The 19,738-nt window shown below is 33.5% G+C and overlaps 1 pseudogene; it reads right to left on the bottom strand.

Moving 5' to 3' along the window:
• Positions 1-322: 322 nt before the first annotated feature.
• On the bottom strand, positions 323-441 carry LOC118603615 (annotated as a pseudogene).
• Positions 442-19,738: the final 19,297 nt, after the last annotated feature.

Here is a 19,738-nt window from a genome sequence, read left to right as displayed (position 1 = left end):
TTTCATCAATCCAGAATGAAACACCGTACTCATTAGCAGTCACACCCCATTGCCTCTTCCCATCAGCCCTTGCAAACCACTAATCTACTTTTTTGTCTCTATGGATTTGACTAGTCTAAACATTTCAAATAAATAGAATCATACAACTTGTGGCTTTTTGTGACTGGCTCTTTTCACTTAACATAATATCCTCAAGGTTCATTCATATAGTAGCATATACATCATTATTTTATTTTTATTTTTTAGGCAAGGTAACCCTTGGTTGACCTCATAGATTGCAAAGACCCTGTAAGCTTACAATCCCTTATTTTTTATTTTTTTATGCCTACAGCACCTGGTCTTCCTAGGTGATCTCACACACAAATACTAACCAGGCCCAACCCTGCTTAGCTTCCAAGATCAGACAGGATCAGGCTTGTTCAGGGTGGCATGTCTGTAGACACTTCATTAGTTTTATAGCCAATTAATATTTAGTTGTATGGATAAATCTACATTTTGTTTATCCATTCATAAGGATATGAATATCCAATCATAGATATTAAACTGTTTTCACTTTTTTGGATACTATTAATAATGCTAGTATGGATAGTGAAGTAAGTACAAGTTCTTGATGGGCATAACTTTTCATTTCTCTTGGGAATATATTTAGGAGTGGAATTGCTGTCCCATATGATAATGCTATGTTCAACCTTTTGCGAAAATACCAAAATATTTTTCCAAAGTGGCCGTATTATTTTATAATACTGTCAATAATGTATGAGTGTTCTAATTTCTCTATATCCTCTTCAGCAATTATTTTTAGTTTTTTTTTATTTTGTTTTAATTTTAGCAATCCTAGTGAGTAAAAAGATGCATCTCAGCATGTTTTTGAGTTACATTTCTCTAATGACTGATGATGCTGAGTATCTTTTGATGTGCTTAGTAAACATTTATATACACATTTTTTGAGAAATATCTATTTAAATTATTTGCTTATTTTTAAATTGAGTTGTTTATTTATGGTTGAGGTTATATATATATATATATATATATATATATATATTCTGGATACAACCTTTATCATATAAAATTTGGAAATGTTTTCTCCCATTCTCTGCGTTGCCTCTTTCCTTTCTTGATAGTGTCCTTTGAAGTGCAAAATTTTTAATTTTGATGAAATCTAATTTATTTTTTTCTTTAGTTGCTGGTGCTTTGGGTGTGATATCTAAGAATGATTAAACCATTAGCACAAATATTTATTTTATAGTCTATTCTAAGAATTTCATAGTTTCAGTTCTTATATTTAGCTCTATCACACATTTTGAGTTTGATTTTTGTGCTTGGTATGATGTAGGGATTCAAGTTCATTCTTTTGCATGTCCTATCCAATTGTCCCAGAACCATTTGCTGAAAAGACTATTCATTCTCCACTGAATAGTCTTGGCACCCTTGTCAGAAATAAGTTGACCTTAAATGTGAGGGTTCATCTCTGGGCTCTCAATTATATTTCACTGATTTACATGCCTACCTTTATGCCAGTACCACATTGTCCTAATTACTCTAGCTTTGTAGTAACTTTTAAAATCAGAAAGTATAGTCCCTTATTTTGTTCTTTTTCAAGATTGGCTTGTTCTGGGTCATTTTATTTTCATGAGAATTTTCATATAGGCGTGTCACCTGCAAAAAATACAGCTGGAATTTTATTGCGTTGAGTCAGTAAGTTGGAGAAATACTGTCGTTTTAACAATATTGTCATCCAATCCATGACTCTAGGATGGCTCCTATTTATTACATGTTCTTTAATTTATTTCAACAGTTTTATAGTTGTCAGTGTATAAATTTTGCACTGTTTTTCTTATATTTATTACTATTTTCTTTTTTGATGTTATTCTAAATTATTTGTTTTTCTTAATTTTATTTTCAAATTGTTCATTACTATTGTACTAGGTAAAGTAGATTAGACTGCTTGGTAAAAAGCAAGTTGAGACTGTAACTAGTTGTTAGAGTGTAGATTGAATAATGATGTTGTAACTAAGAAAAAAAAGTTATTATTTTAAGTGACTAGGATTATGCATTGGTTAATGCCTTGGCAAAGTTTAACAAAGAAACGCTGTTACTCAGGTAAATTCAGGTCTTTACTGGTCCACAGTTAACCTCTCTGAAAAGGAAGGAGGGGTTGGCCACAAGTAGAAATGATGTCATAACTTTGTTACAATTGCAGGCAAAGTCATTTCTTCAGATGCATAAAAATTCCACTCATTTTGCAATTTCTCAAACACTTCAGTGTTGAACAGGAATTTTATTCCAGGGAACTTCACATTTTCATTTCATACAATAACTATTGCACATTCAGCTTTTCAAGAAGTAAGGCACATATTTGTCACAGTACAACTCCGAATAGATGGCAAGAAAAGGACTACAGAAATGAAAAAATTGTTCACACATTCTTAAAATACTTGCTTAGATCACTTTTTCCAAGAGTGGGGAGAAAGAAGGCAAACCTGTAGTATTTTAGATAGCATCAGAATTACCTCATCCAACCAGATTTCTCTTGAAGAAGGAAGAAAGTTTGCTTACTCAGTAGTTTTTTTCCTATTAATGAATTCTACTAAATAGTCCAGGCTTATTAAATATAATTGTGTAGTCCATTAATGTGAAATAAATGACATATAAGGTTATAAGTAAAACACCTTGTTCCTAATTGTCATTAAAACACTATATGTTGCAACTAATTTTGTAAAAATATGAATTAGGCCTGATTCAAGAATACTCATATGATAATGTCAATCTCACTATATTTCTGCATTTCAGTTTCAAAGAAGTATTTTATTTCTCTATTTTCAAAGTATTCTGTGTATTGTTTAGATACATTTTAGTTATATGTACTTAACTCTGACTTACGAGGTCATAAAATTCTTCTTGATTCCATCATTTGTCCTTACTTATAACTTAAAGTCAGCCTGAAGTTATATTTGATAAATCTAATAGGCAGAATTAAGAGTAAAATACAGAAGTCTTTGAGGGCTTCAAGTTACCACATTAAAAGACATCAGTAATTCTTATGTAAATAGATTTTTAAATTATTCAAACTATTTCTTAAAATGTTTAGATGGGTAAGAAATGTATTTCCTTTAAATAAGAGTCTATGTCATATCTAATTTGGAGTGAGACAGCAGATAATTTGTTAAAGAGTCATCTTTGATTAGTCTCTTCAAAATAACTTTTATTTGTAGAGCCATTTTGGGAATGAAAATGCATGATATGGTTGCCAAGCAAAACCTTATCCTGAGTGTAAGAGAGGTCACAACAGGTTTTTACAAAGAAAAGAGGAAGGATGGCTTTATTCCTTAAAATTGTTTTTTTTTTCCCCCTGCTTTTACAATGGCAAAAAAAAAAAAAGCAGAAACAAAAATTGCCTTTTTTTGCTCCTCATTTACTCTGTGAATTCACAGAAAGTCTCATGATGATGCGCCTCCAAGAATGTCTGAGCCTCATGACAATTTTCCTTAGCATTGTTTAACTTGTGATTTGCATGTGATAGTTTACCTCTGTGTTTATGTTTGTTCTGCCCAATTAGAATGTATCTTTGTTATAGTTAAGAGCTATATTTTATAATTTTTACCCGTGTCTTGTGCACAGTTAAGCACTCAAAAAATAATTTAATATTAATGATATAGTACCTTAATCCACCATGATTTTTAATATGGAAAGAATATTTTTAATGGAAATATAAGACATTCTTATCTCTCTCCATTAGGTATTTAGAAAAGTTAATATAAGGTGAATGTATACACTCATAAATAGGTGCAACTGTAAAGCAAGCTTTCAGAGGAAAGGATCTACATTTTTCTTGTTCACTCTGCCAGTAACCACAGCTCTGGGAAGAGTATCTGATACATATAAATGTTTAATAAGTAACTGTTAAATGAATGAACCCTCTGTTCCTGATAATAATTGATGGGATTGCAAATATAGGGTCAAGATGAAAATAAGCTTCTCTGCTCGGGAAGTCCTAAAATTAAAATAAAAAATAAAATCAAAGAAGTTTGAATGCTAAAGCTCCTTCAAAAATATAAATGCTTTTGCAAAGACAGAGATGCCAAAAATTGAAATAAAATATGTAGGTGGAAATAATTCATGTATAACCATATACTATCTAATACCTAGTATGAAGCTATTAAGAGATTATCTCTTTAAAAAGAGATAATTCTTTTAAAAGATTCGGAGTGATGGGCTTACTTGAAAACTTGTCTTCATGTTATGATGATAGTTTTTTTTCCTCTTTCAACTGACCTCCTTTGGAACATTTCATATCCACCTGTTCTTTACCCTTGAAGATAATGCTGTGGCTAAAAGAACACCTTGCTGAAATCTAACTTTTCAGTAGTCACATCCGGAGATTAGGTGGTCCACAGAATAAATCCACTGAAGAAATTTCATCCAAAACATGGAAGATCCAATTCCTCCTCCCAGCCCTTACCTGAGAGGATATACCATCAATTAATGAGGCTATCAATTAAATACAGATAATTGATAGGATAAAAATATTAATGCCATTTTTGGAACACTTACTGGGTTTCACAGATTGTGGAAATGTTTTATGTAAGTTATTACTAACCTGTATGATAAATTTATAATATAGACATTAGTGTCAACATTTTAGAGATAGAAGATCAGAAATATAAAGTGATAGCTAATAAGGCTTTGAAGTAACCAAGTTGAGGTTTAAATTCTGGTTTGGATATAAAGCCCAAATCCCAAGCTTTTCCCACTACACTACCCAACTTCACATATCTTCAGAAACCTCACCTCATCCATTCAGACCTTTGATTATCTGTGACCCAGCACACAATTTTATCCTACTCTTGACTTTGGCCAATGTTGGTCGCTGCCCATATAGCCTCAGGTTGCTTAAGATCCACTGTTGTCATCATTCAGCTCAACCTCTAACCACCAAAAGGAGAATGATTTATGAAAAAGATTAGCTGACACTTAGTATTTATCCCTAGTGGGTGTTTTCAGAGAGAGACTAGAGATTATAGTGGAAAAATTATTTGGGAGTTGGGCTTCACAGCTAGACAGAAGTACATTTAAAGCTCAACTCTGGTACTTCACAGCATCCCTAGTTAGCTGACTTTACATCTTTGAGCCTGATTTCTCTATCTGTAAAATTACATCTCCATCTCTGCTTGAAGACCCACTGTCTTTGCTTGTTGAAACCAAAGTGAGGCATGGCAGAAGACACAGAAACTCAGAACTCCACATGGAGTTCTTACAGCTAAGAATGGGAACCGAGAGTCTGGCACTATTAAAGGATGCTATAAATAGCATGTAGATTACTATTCCTAGTGACTCTTGTTCATTTCTTTTGAGAGGTCAATATCTATAAATTAAAATAACCCCACCAATGACTCATTGAGGAGTCCAATAATGTGATTCAATTTTTTCTACCTAGAAATATCTGGTGAAGATTGTGGTTGTAAGAAAAATATGGCATTGGTTATTTCCATTTTAATATTCCCTGTCATCACAGAGTGCTGTAGAAACTAGATATTTGAGATCACAAGAGTAAAGAAGTTTTAAGGGACCAATGTGCTTCTGTTCTTTTGTTAATATATCTATCTACTTATGTGGTATCTCTCTAATTAGTAAACCAGAGTCATTTTTCTGGTATAATGACCAACTCACAATGGCAAAGATCAAGCAGGGTGTATGTACCTTCCCAGGCTTTAAAATAATTTATACTAAGATTGTTTTGTGAGAGAGGGTGTTTTAAGGAATAGTAATTGGCATTTTGGATGACCACACTCATCTTTTATAATAAAGCATAAATTTGAGATAGCCTAATGAACACAAATATAAGTAAAGATGGTTAAGATTTCTTTAAAAGGGGAAGGGAGAGCAATTTATTGCTATTTTAAAAAATGAAGAGAGATTGACTTACTAAGAATCCATGATAAAACTACTGAAATTGAATACTATACATGATGCTCAAAGATAAGAGGAGAAGCTTAGATGGTAGGCTAGAGAGAACCCTATATTTTCTTTCCTTTTTAAAATGAAATTTTTTCACAAAAGAAAAAAGAATAAAAACTCTTGTTGAATGTTTATTAAATGTTTGAAATTATCTCATAAATTTATATATATTAACACATTTAATTTTCATAACAATCCAATAAAAAGAGCCATCTCAGATGTCAGCTAACTATGGCCCATGAGCTGCTTATTTTATTATGGCCTGTGAGCTAGGGAAAATTTCTATATTTAAAATGCTCACATTTTTAAATAGTTATATAAGTGCCTACATAATATCCTCTATTTACCTCTTGATCTGCAAAGTCTAAAATATTTATTATCTGAACCTTTAAGGAAAAGTTTGCCAACCACTATCCTACGTTTTCATCCTTTTATTGCAGATGAGAAAATTGAGGCAGTCAATTCTTTTCTTCTGTCTCCAAATGGTAGGACAAAGATATGAACTCAAACAGTTTCATTCTATAGAATGTGTGTTCTTTGCTACTCTATTATACTCCTCCTGAGAGATAAGGAGCATCTATCTTTGACTATGGCTATGAAGGATAAGTCCAGTTAAAAACCATGCCCATTAACTAAATAATCATAATTGCTAAACAATTTTATTCTAGATGCTGATTTATTATTATTATTATTATTATTGTTATTATTATTATTATTATTATTATAGATATCGATAAGCACTGGTAGGTAGTTGGTCAAGGAAGTGAGCACAGAGAGGTAGAAAGAATTAGAGCACAGATCTGTGGCTGCCACCAACAGGGCACGCCTGCCTCCCAGTGCTTTCAACCAGGGAAATATGGTACTGGGAGCTCCAGCCATTAGTTCCAGTCTGCTTATTCCTGAAGCAAAGCACATCTGAAGGGAAAGCAGAGGCTGACAGTGACTGGGCAGAAGGAGGAAAAGGAGGGCAGGAGCCTACAAAGGAGAGAGCCAGACCAGGGCAGAGGTGATGTCGATTTTCTTAACCCAAGAGACTTAGTTACATCATTCGTAACAAGGGCACAATGGTCTCTGTCTCACAGGGATTTTTGTTAACATTAAGAAAAGTAAACTACTTTTTGGTCCTTTTCTTTTGTATATAGAAGTATTAATAAATGCTCAGTTCATTATACCAAAATTCTTTCAGTAATTCCATTCTTTTATTAAATATCTCCAAGGAAGATCACAGAAACCTCTGTAATAGGGTATTAATTTTATCCTAACCTCCTCAAGAAGTTCTGATGTGTGCTTGAGCATTAAATAGTACAGAAATTAGAATCGAGTCCAAGTTGAAATTCCCTTCTGTCTGAGTGTGTTCTGAAGTTAACAAAGTCTCCTCTGTAATGAAAGTCTATTTGTTCTCTGGATCCAGCAGTCAGATGCCTGCTTTCACCAACAAGGCAAGGGGACACTTTGATTTGCACCATCACTAACTGCTTTGGCAGGGAAGTTTTTGTTTGAAGTACACTTTAGAAAGGAAAAAAAGGCCAGCAAGGAAAAAATCACGACTTCCTTTTTTTAACCTATTCCCTATGTTTTTTTTCCCCCTTTGGACAAATAAAAAGAAAAAAAAAGAGAGAGAGAAAAAAGAAGATCAATAAAATGCTGTAAGCTCAAAATTATTGATCCTTCTCCAACATTTTACTTGGCATCAAAAGAAATTTATGACAGAGAAAAAAAATAAAAAAAAAAAAACAAGAGGTAAAATTTCTAAGTAGTTGAGGAAAAATAGTTCTCTATATTTTCTTACAGAGAAAACTCAATATTCTGGCTGGAGAAACTTAAAACTGTATATATGTTTTGGTTTACAGAAACCTACTCCATTTAAGCTTTTAAGTACCTACAAGCACCTAGAAGTTTTTAGACCCCTTGGAATTGCACCTTTTTTTTTATTGTAATTAAGAAAATAAGCTCAAATCATAAATTTCTGCTCTACACCTGGTAAAGTCTTAAACAAGTCAAATTATTTTCTGATATCAAAGGTCAGTTTTCTGTGTATTTGTAAGTCCATTACAAATCCATTCTTGTTGGTGGCTCTGAAAGAAAAAAAACACAAACGTTTTTTACTAACACATCACATTTTTCCTGACGTTCATCCTGGATACCCAAAACAAGGAAAGTGGTAGAAGCAAATTTCAACTATTTCCTTTGGGGTACTTAGACTTCTGTGTTGAGGGGGTTCCTTACTGGGACTCTTTGTAGGGTATATGCACATGGTTGACCTAATTTCAAGGAATTTACGGTTTCTATTACTTGGCTGTCACAATAATGGCTGTTCCCTTCCATGCTGTTCCCTGTCCTTTGATTTTATTGCTCTCTACAAGCTCAATAATCCTTTCTAAAATGTCTTGCCATAGTGACTGGCAGAGAGAGAGCCAGAAGCTTGGGTTGTTTGCTGAGAAGCAGAGACCTTACTGAGAGGGACAGAGGTCTGACTGCAGGTTTCATGAAGGAGTTTGCTGCAATGTTCATAATGACCCTTTTAAAGAACTACTTTTTGAGATGCAATTGACATGTAAAAAGCTGTTCATTTTTAATGTACACAGCTCAATGAGTTTGGGGTAAGTAATATCCATGAAACTATCACCACCATCTAGGCCATAAACATTCATCATCTCCCTAAGTTTCCTCTCGTGCCCTTTATTATTATTATTACTATTATTATCATTATTATTATTTTATATGTTTATGTTAAGGACACTTAACATCTTAACATAAGCTCTACCTTTCAGCATTTCTTTAACAGCTGAGCAATCAAAAGTTCAGAGACCTTTTATTTGTTTTTGTGCAAAAATCACAAACAAGTTTGGAAGAGAGAAGGTACTAGGACTCAAGTCTCTGTCTAAAACTCTTTCCATGACAACACATCACCTCTGCTTTCCTCACAAAACCTTCAAGAGTGCTCTGGGTGCGGTAGATACACTTTCTGAGGATAACATCTTGCCTTCTAAAAACTTGGAGAGATTGCTTTTTGGATTGTCACCACAGAGCTTGTCAGCAGATGGTGAATCAGCCTCAGGTTTCACGTCAGCCTTGACTTAAGAAGAGCTCTCCTTTTATCCCTCCACCTTCCTCTCTGGAGAATGCCTGTCAGGCGGGTCCCATCTGCTCCCATTGTTTCCCAAGAACTGTGTATCTGGGCTTCACGTAGGGCTGCTATATGTCTGGAAGCATTTTTCCCGACTACCTTACTTATGTCCATTTCCTTCCTTGGTTCTCTCTAGAGCAAATGTTTCAGCATCTCCATTAAACACATAATAAGAAGAGAAGGAACTATTTTTCCCATTATCCAATCTACTTATCTACCTTCAACCCCTACCCACACTCTGCCTTTCTTCCTGTGACAATAACCCTCTTGACTACTAGAAAAAGCCAAATCCACAACTTGTAACATCACACCTCATCTCCTTGAGACTACCTAAGGACTTTGCTCCTTCAGTTACCCCCAAGCTCATACCTTCATCAAGTTTGCTCTCCCTAGTGTACCAGTGGTCATTCCCAATAGCACAGCAGCACACTATTTTATGCAGTGATGTAGTTCCACCTGAAAGAACACACCCACTCCTCCAGCGTCTACCTAATAATTTTACTTCCCTAATACAAAAACTCTCAAAAGTGGTTTATACTCATTATTTTCGATTATTATCACAAGTATCTTTTTAGACCTACTCCACTTTATTCTCTACCACTCTGTCAATGTTATTCTAACTCTTGTCAAGGCCTCCAATTACATCTAGATTATAAAACTTAATGGACAATTGCCAATTCTCATCTTTCTTGGCCTCTCAGCAACACTAAACACATCAGATCTTCATTCTCAAAACACTTTCTTCACCTGGCATCTGGGCATCTCTGCCCTAAGTTTTCCTCTTACCTTATTGGCCACTCTTTCTCTGTGTTTTTGCTGGTTCCTCCTCTCTGACCAACTTCCAAGGTGTTGGCATTTCTCAAGTTTCAACCTTGACCCCTTTCCTTCCTCTAAGCTCTCTTCCTGAGTGATCTTATCCAGTCCAAATATGGGGTTCTATCTTTAGTTTCTCCCTAGAGCTCCAGGTGTGTATCTACCTCTTTATCTAAAACTTAATTTGCAAAAACAAAGCTCTTAGCCACCCTGTAATCAATTCTGCTTTTAGCTGTCTTTATTTCACTATACACTTCCACTATTCTCTTCGTTACTCAAGTCACATGGAATCTTTCTTATACCCCATACCTCAAACCATGAACAAATCCTGGTGGTTAAACCTTTAAGAAATTTCTCAAATACAACTAGACTACTTTCACATCCTTCACACTATAACCTATTTCACACCAGCATTATCTCTTATCTGCTTTAGTTTATTCTCCACATGCCAACTAAAATGGTATTTAGCAACAAATCCTCCAATAGCTTTCTTTCACACTCAAACTATAATCAAACTCCTAAAATCATGACTTACAAGGTCCTATGTGATCTTCTTTACATTTGCTAGTGCCTATGCATAAAATCTCCCCTTCCTTCCCTAAATCTTCACATAGATTGCTTCCTTAACATTATCGAGAGCCCTCCTCAAATTTTACTTATTCAAATGATTTCCATAATTCTTCTATTCAAAATGGAGATATAAAGCCCTTTATTCTACTAAATTTTACTTTATAATACTAGCTGTCTAAAATTGTAACATAGTATTATCAATTTTTAGTTTAAAATATTTTTAGGTAAAAGACTCTTTGTTACTATTGAATCCCTAGAGCTTAAAATGGTACTTAGTACATAGTAAGTGCTCAATAAGAACTTGTTGGAAAAAATAGATAAATAAATGAATTTAAACATACTACAAGCCATATGATCAATTATTTAATGTAAAGTGCCTGATTTGAGGTTGGTGTTATGGATAAGAGAATGACTGTTGTGATAACCCATAGAACATTGCTGACTCACTATTCTCCTCCTAAATGAGTCATAAAAGCAGCTTTTTTCCCCCAAAAAACATACATATAATAAACACTTTCTTTGTGCTTTGCAGTGTTAATTTCCAAAAAAAGCAATATATCTGATACAATTTTTACTTATTTTTATAACATATGTCCGCATTTTTTCATCTTGCCAAACCAAGACTACTACCAAACAACCAAAACTTTTGTTTACCTGTGATTACTTCTCTTCTATCATTAATTGCCTTAAAAATGACCCAGCCTTCATATGAGTGCATGTTTGCTAGATCTATACCTTGAAGTACAGTTTATCTGTCTTCCTGTTGAGAATTTGACAACATATCTTTTTGTCCTTTGTTCTAATGTCACATCTTCTGAAAGACCTTCCTCTTTTTCCATTCACAATGGAAAATATTTTCCTTCACATTCTTAAAATCAGGAACTATATAAATGCACATAAATTCTCAATGAATCACTATTGAATAAATAAGTGAACAGATAAATAAGTGAAGAAATGTTAAAAAATAAAATGGAGTCGAAGTCTATAAAAGGTGGGGTCAAGGAACAAAAGACTGCATTAGCATTTGACCCTCAGAAACTCATGGATATGATGCAAAGTGCCTACAGAATATTAACTATAAAATGCCACCCATAGGAGTATGTGTTAGTGTGTAGATGTATGTGTGTGTGTGTGTGTGTGTGTGTGTGTATGTGTGTCTGTCTGTCTGTCTGTCTGTGAATACTGGAGACAAAAGCAAGGAGATTCTTAGTCTAATAAATATTCCTTCTCATCCTTGGTCCAAAAAACACATTTTATATCTGGTTGCCTGGTAAAAAAAATTTGCTTCCTGACACATTGATGAAGAAACTTGGTGTTTTTCACAGCAAAAATCATGAGTAAGCTCTTCCACATCCTAGGGGAAGGCTGGCCAACTTTACTGATGATTTGGATCTGCATCTGATGCCATTGTTACTCCATGCTGGTCAAAGTGTCCTCTGCCCTGTTCATCACAATCAGGAGAGAATTTCTGATCTTTGGATCAGCTTTTGTTCCACTCCCCAGAGACTTCCACTACTCATTATGACTGTAAGGACTGTATTACTTTTGGGATTTTATCCAAGTGTCTGAAATCCCAACAAGGGTAATGGATCTTAAAGGAGCAAAGACATAAATCAGTTGTCAGGTATACTCTCCAGCCTTCAGACAGAACCATATGTAAACAACTCAGAAACATCAAAGGGCAAATAGCCATTGTGGAAACAGTCACAACCATGAGTGTTGCAAATTATACTTTTTAGCACATCTTATAAGTTTACTCTGTAAATTCATGGTAGTTTTCAACACGGAAGCCTTTTGCGATGCTACTAGTCACCATAACTAGAGATGAGCCAGATATTTAATTTAAAGATTGTACACCCAATAGTAAAATCCAGGGAGTCAAAAGTATGGGTGGGACATTTTCTCAGCTGCTTTTAGAATTTTTTCACATACTTTGTGTGACCATAATGTTTAAGTCCTTACCGCCACTGCCGTACATGATTCTTTGAAAATATGTACTAAAATGAAGCCATTGAACTTATAACTTTTACTTGGAAATTGAAGGTGAACACCCTGAACTGAAATTGAGGCACTAATTTACAAAATGAAATGACCTTTAATAGGACAGTCAGCTAACTAGTCCTGCTGGAAATTCCTATCCTCGAAATGTGAAACTCCTGGTCCAGGCTTCCCAGTGTTAGATGAAGGGCCTACACCATTTTGATCATCATAGCATTTTGATTTAGGAGAAAAAAAAATCCCAATCTGACTACAAGCAACAAATCCCTACATTTCTTAAGGATTAATGGTAAAGCTTTAACAAGTGTTTCAGATTCTAAATAAATCTTAAAACATAGGTGTGTTTTCCCACATGGCAAACCCAGACATTTTGTGGCTGAGCTATATTTCATACATACATGGGCAGATATTTCCGTGTTGACGTAAGCAGGCCTTACAAACCACCTCTTCCTGCCTTGAACAAGACAACTGTAGAATGTTCTTCTATGTACAAGAAATAAAAAAATGTTCTTGAGTCTCCTGGGTTTCTAGCAAAGACCGTGAATGGAGAAAAATCATATGTCCTAATTAACTTATTCTGAAATAACTCTGTTTGTCAATATGAAAATCTTTGGAGATATATCTGTTCTGTGCAGGATTTTTATAATGGACTCTGCCTAGGCAGCAGGAAATTCTGCCATTGTTGAAAATGCAAAATTGACCTAAAAGTGCCTACCAAAGGCTTCCTAGCCTATTTGTCTGCAGTTTCTGGCAGTGCCAGTGTAACCTCTGAGCTTTGCATAACGGTGTGTGGCTGAGTACAAATGACAGAGAGGGAAGTTTGTACAACTCAAGCTGATCTGGAGAAATACAATAGCTTCTCTCAAATACACTTAATAATTTTGTTATATGCACACATCTATGGGCACATGATGTAGCAGGTTACTTTTGCTCCCCAGGCCCCAAAATCTGCTATGAAATTAGTAGTGTGTTTTAAAATCATTGTGTTTTAGAATCAAGGAAATTCGATATTATCCTTCATTTAAAGATCAAAATTATAATTAACACATATAACAAAATTAATGCAATATCAAGAAAACTATGTTTTAAAAATATCTCTGCACAAACAGGTTTGCTAAACTTAAACACTAAAATTCATCTTAATGTATGTTTTGGAGTTATCTCCAAATAACCTTATAATTTCACCGACTCTCTTCTCCCTCTGGTCTAAAATTAGAGAGCTTCAAAGTGTTCCACTTGCTTGGGTGCTACTCTCATTTTCAGAAAACATATTGCTTAGAAAGTTTATTTATGGTTTGTTCATGCTTTTTAAGCTTGAAGTCTTTTATTAGCTGTTTACTTTACCTTAAATAGGATCATATCTGCGCCAGTATATTGAGCATTTGTGATTACGTTACAAATCCATTCTAGGCTTCCCTTCATTCTCTGATGAGAAAAACACCCCTGTAGCCTGGTTCCTTTCACGGTTCAACCCCAAATCAGCCCCTTTTACTCCCTCGCTGCAGTGGCGCCCCTCCTGTGCGGTCTTCTGGAGGTAAAATTTGAGAACCATTTCTCGTCTTTGGATTCCCCCAGTCTCTTCTCTGTTTCTTCCACAGACTGATAGAACTCCTCCTCCTGATATAGAGCCTTCCCTATAATATTAACTACTATGAATAAGACAGACTCTAGTTTGCATCACATGTACATTGAATAACTTGGGAGTATAAATCCTTTTCCTAGGTATCTCCATTTTAAGCTTTTTAACCTTAATTACAGAAATTGGAAATAGAATTAAAAACTGTTTCCTTTTAATGGAGCTTTATGTATCAGCAGGCCATGAAGATCTGGAAGAAATTGATTTTAACCCTAAAATCATAAACTGACCACAGTCTAGGCATAACTTTGTAAGTCTTTTTGTGCAGTGGGTGAGAATGATCAGGAAAAAACAAATATAGCTAGGGATCACCCTTCTCTAGGTGTACTGAAGTCTTCCTGCAGAAAACCAACCAAGCTGAGCTGTCTGTGACCATTCATGGACTAACTGTTCTTGGCAGCCATTAAGGTCAGAATGAGCAAGTTGAGTTAGTAGCTGCTTCCTCTTGCAGACCTGGATGCTGAGCCCATCCTAACCTTAAGGCAGCTGAGAAGTTGGAAGGTCATTATCTGTCTCTCAACCAAATATTCCTTAAAGACATTACTACCTGCATTGAAATGACCAGGGCCTTATTCAAAGGTTATATTCCCTAAGAAGGGGCTCAAGAATCTGTATTTTAATAAGAAACTTGACTGATTATTATGCAAATTAAATTTAGAGAACTGTTACTTTGTACCCTTTACTAAATTTCTCCCTTACATTTCTTTTCTATTTTTTTCCACTTTTCAATTGACCATAATTTATTCTTCCCATCACTCTGCCACAAAATTCACAGATATTATTCATGCAATGCCCTTTTTAATTTTTTCTGCTCTTTGTCCCATCCCTTCTTCTGACCTATCTGTGGATGGAGATCACACTCACTTTTGACACAAATGGAGTTAGCTTTTGAAACCTCAATGTCACAGAACCCAAGAGACTATAGACATGGTAAAGAGAGGCAGCTGCCTCTGCTCCTCAAGATCATACCAGTCAAACAAGAGTACATCAGAAAAATCCAGGGTTTCTTTGCTATTACCCATGGGTGTAAGGGAGGCAGACACAAATGACTTGTCAAGGTCTAAGATCCAAGGCCATTTTTTATGTGCATGAGCATGAGTCTATGTGCATATCCATGAGTATAATGAAAGAATTATTCCATGTGTAGATAGCATCTAAAAACTGGTGAATGTTGGTGCTGATTTATATTAAGAAAGATTTTTTAAGTTGTAAAGTATACATTTGTGTAAGAGCAATGCTAATTACTGTCATTAATATCTAGTATTATAGTTTTTGCCTAATTGCTATATAGAATGATACATACTATATATATATACATATATATATCATCATTATTTTCATTTTCACTACTTCTACATTTCTTGAAGGCAAGAATAAAACTTTTCCATATTTCTGTACCCTACAGCCCACTAGGAGAGTAGCTTAAACATTGTACATTTTCAGTAAAACATTTAGTGAATTAATAAATGTTTATGTTTTACTCCTGTCACATTTGTATCTATGCATATTTACACAAATAGCCCCAGTAATCATTGGAACCCTCTGTATGAAAAATACCTGCATACCTTTCCTGGTATTCCTGGTAATGTCAGAAACAGGGAATGGAAGCCATTACCAAACAACTACCATGAGGAGGAGGTAAAGAAGGAGAGAGAGGAAGAACGCAGAGAGGAAGAGGATAGAAGGACATGGGGAAGTAAAAAAGAATGAATTGTATTACATTGGAATTGTAATTGATAGAAAATACTTGATAATGCATACAACAATTATTAAATATATAGTTCCCTGAGTCCAAACCAAAAGACTTGGGTGACCACAGCTGTATGTGTCCTTTTCAACACACACAATGTTCTGTTCCTTTTTCAAATTATGTGAGAGAAGGTAGTGTGTTTACTTCTCTATTCAGACCACATCGTTTACCCGCCTCCCCCAAAAGCATTGAATATGCTATTTAAATCTGCTTCAAGACCAATGCTGGATATGCCTTTAAAGGTGTGAGTTTCTTCCTACCCTGGTACTAGTCTTCACAGGATTTTATTATCAAATCTCAGAAGAAGAAAGAAAATTAAAAATGAAGATGAAATTTCAAAAAAAGAGGAAGTGGAGGAGAAACAAAACACACACACACACACACACACACACACACACACACACACACAGAAAATCAAAAACATAAAAAGCTTCAGATATATTCTGATCCATCCCAGAAAGCAAGACCTAGTCATCAGGTGTTCTAACTGTGAACTGCTTCTTATGTACCTTTCAGAAATTCAGATAATCTAATTGTTGGTTAACCAGTGCCTCTAATTCATGTGGAAATTACACTATAAATTTTCTTTTGTTGAAAATCATCATTATCATATTTTTCTTTATCCCTCAACACCACCCACTCCTAATTTGTTTCTAACTTTATAGCCAAGAGACATTGAGTTCAATCCTCTCTTAAAGCTGTTCATTTCCCAACAACTCCCAGTTTCCTTATGTTTGCACCCAATGAAGCATGATCCTGAGTTTTATGCTTACTTGATAAAAAGACCAACTCTACTTATGAATGTTCAGATTTCGAAGATACTCCTTATAACAGAACTTTCAGCTTGTAACTTTAAAAATGAACAAATAAAATGAATATTATTCATGACTCTTTCTTTTCTAATCAGGGAAAATTTACTTTAGTTGCCTTAGTAACGGAATGTCAATCATTTTCTTCCCATGTAAATCCCTTTAGATTTCACATAGAGCAACATTCTTAAAATAGAATTTTTTTCACATTCTATTTAACTTTTAGAGTTTGTTAAAAAAACAAACTTCCTTCTTACTTGAATGCTTTCTTAAAGAAGGCAGTCCATCTTTTTCTTCATAAACATATTAAACTTATTTAGAGTGCACAGAACAATTTTAATGTTTTGTGAATTTTGTAAATATATTTTGTAATACATATTATATTAATTGATAGATATAAATTTAAATATAGATAAAGAATCAAGGTGTTAGAATTAGAAAAATTCAATGACTTAGTGATAAGATTAGATGTGAATACAGAAAATTAGATTTTTTTTATAGATACAACCCATGCTTAGTGGGAAAATTGAGAAAATATACAAAATGACAAAGAAAACTCATAAGTACATTATATAGAAGTAAATACTTGATTTTAGGTTTCTAATATTTTTAAATACATAGAATAATGCTATAATACAGTTTTGCACTCTAAAATTTTATTGTAAACATTAAACTGAATAGTTTAACATCTAATATTAGTTCATTGTGTGGACTGATTCTCTTTATTGATATTTTGGTGTTTATTTTTTTTTTTCTCATTTACCTTAGCCCATATTAATACTGTGGTAACTGTGGTACATATTTTGCCTGGAAATTTCTTTTTTAGATTAAAATAGTAAAAATAGAATTTCTGGGTATATAGGTAATAAATTTGGAACATTGGTATGTTCTCAGCCACCTGTTTTCATTTTACTAATGTATTTGTATTCGAAAGTATGTGAGTGCTTGAATCACTGAAACTTTGCCAACACTGAATATACTTCTATTTTTTTTCCTAATTTGGTAGGTAAAATCATATTAGATTGTGGGATTTTTTACTTTTATTCAATTTCTAGCAACTCGTTTATTTTGATTTTTAGCTATTGTTATTCATAATTCCATGGATCAGATATTAAAATTATATAGTTTCATTGATTACAAACAGCTTAATTTTAATAACAAGTTTATTCCTGGATTCATATTTTTACTTACTATTATGAGTAAAAAATTCATTTTTCATGATTTTTACCTAGTTTTACAAATTTTTGTTGGCCATTTGAAATTTCTCTTTTGAGATTTGTTTGCACACATGCTTTGACATTTTCTGTGTGATTTATTTATAATGTATTCTTACTATGAATTTTGCATTGATTATATATATTTCAAACGTGTTCTAGACAGAACTTGGTTTTTTTATTTGTTTGTTTAGAGTATCTTCTGTACAGAAGTTTTAAAGTTTTATATTCACACATCATGCAGTATGTTTTATTAAGATGTGTTCTTTTTACATGTCATTTAAGAAATTCTCCATTACTTCAAAGGCTGAAAAATTTTATGCTAAATCTTCTAAATATTTTAATGGTTCCTTCTGATACATATACATGCATACATACATACATACATATGTGTATATGTGTGTGTGTATGTGCATGTGTATGTGTGTATCACTGATCCACTTGAAATTTATTTTGGAGTAGATCTGAGGTAGGGATCTAATTGTTTGTTTGTTTGTTTTAATAAATAATTAATTGGCCCAGCATAACCTACGCTCTATTTCCCCACTGATTAATAAGCGTTAACTCTTTCCCTATCAGATTCTCTTGCATACATGTATATTTTTAGGCTCTTTCTGCAGCAACAGCTCTACTATCTGTTAATTTCTGCATCAATAACATATTATTTTAATTAATAGCAAAGGTAGTATTCTTTCCCTTATAAAATTGTCTTGTAGTTTAAAGATTCTATCAACATTTTTTCTTCTTCTTAATAAACTTCCTTTCTATTTTACTTTGATCATTTTCCTATCTTGTCAATACTTTTCTTCTAGAATGTGAATTTCTTACAGATTAAAGAAATTAGCTCTTTCCTTTTGGAGAATATGCAGATTTTGCCTCACTACTGTTGATCTCTACATTTAGTTTTTGATATTTTTGCTAAAGTAAGATCTTTAGATATTGTTTGTTCTAACATTACAAAATCGACTTCAGTATGTATTTCCTTTATGACTTCTAGGATAAATTAAAACTTATCAAATAAAATTTAATGACATTTTTCAATAATCAGAAATAAAAATCTTCAAAATAATAGCTATTTACATATTTATGAGACTTTATATTCTGTGACATTCCACACCTGCTTTTACCCTCATTCAAATTTACATTACATACAAATTAAATTCCAAGTCATTGACTAAATTTAACATATTTTACTGTATATTTTTATATTCAAGAATGAATAGACCTTGAATTTATACTAAGTTTTGTAATCATATATTCAGTGATTATTTATAATTAAAGTTTTATATTAAATAAATTGTTCTCAGCTAGAGGGAGTAAATATTTAAGAAATTTCTTTAGACAATGTGCATATGTTGGTATATTACCATATATTACCTTTACACACCATGGAGAGTTTGACCGTGCACACCATTCCCTGGTTATCAATAGTTTTATCTTGAAAATATTTAGAGATTAATATGTATCTTCTAGTATCTTAATAGTAAAAGATATCTGAAACTATTTTTTTTTATTAGAATTATTAGGGTGACATTGGTTAACAAAATCAAATAGGTTTCAAGTGTACAATTCAATAATACATTGTATGTATATTGTAATGTGTGGTCATTTCTCAAAGTTAAATTTGCTTCTGTTACCAAATATTTGAACTCCTTTACCCCTCTGGTTACTACTAATCCACTGTTCGTGTCCATGAGTCTGTGTTTGTTTGTCACGTTTTATATTTTGTTTTCAGTTTTATATCCCACATATGAGTGAAATCATGGTTCCCAAATTTTCTGTCTGACTTATTTCACTTAGTATGATAATCTCAAGATCACAAATGTCAGTATTTTAACTTTTCTTATGGTTAAGTAGTATTGCATT

The sequence above is a fragment of the Rousettus aegyptiacus genome, unplaced genomic scaffold, assembly GCF_014176215.1.
Source record: "Rousettus aegyptiacus isolate mRouAeg1 unplaced genomic scaffold, mRouAeg1.p scaffold_m13_p_5, whole genome shotgun sequence".
Taxonomy (NCBI): domain Eukaryota; kingdom Metazoa; phylum Chordata; class Mammalia; order Chiroptera; family Pteropodidae; genus Rousettus; species Rousettus aegyptiacus.
Note: the sequence above shows the minus strand (reverse complement) of the source record. Positions and strands in the feature narration are given on the sequence as shown.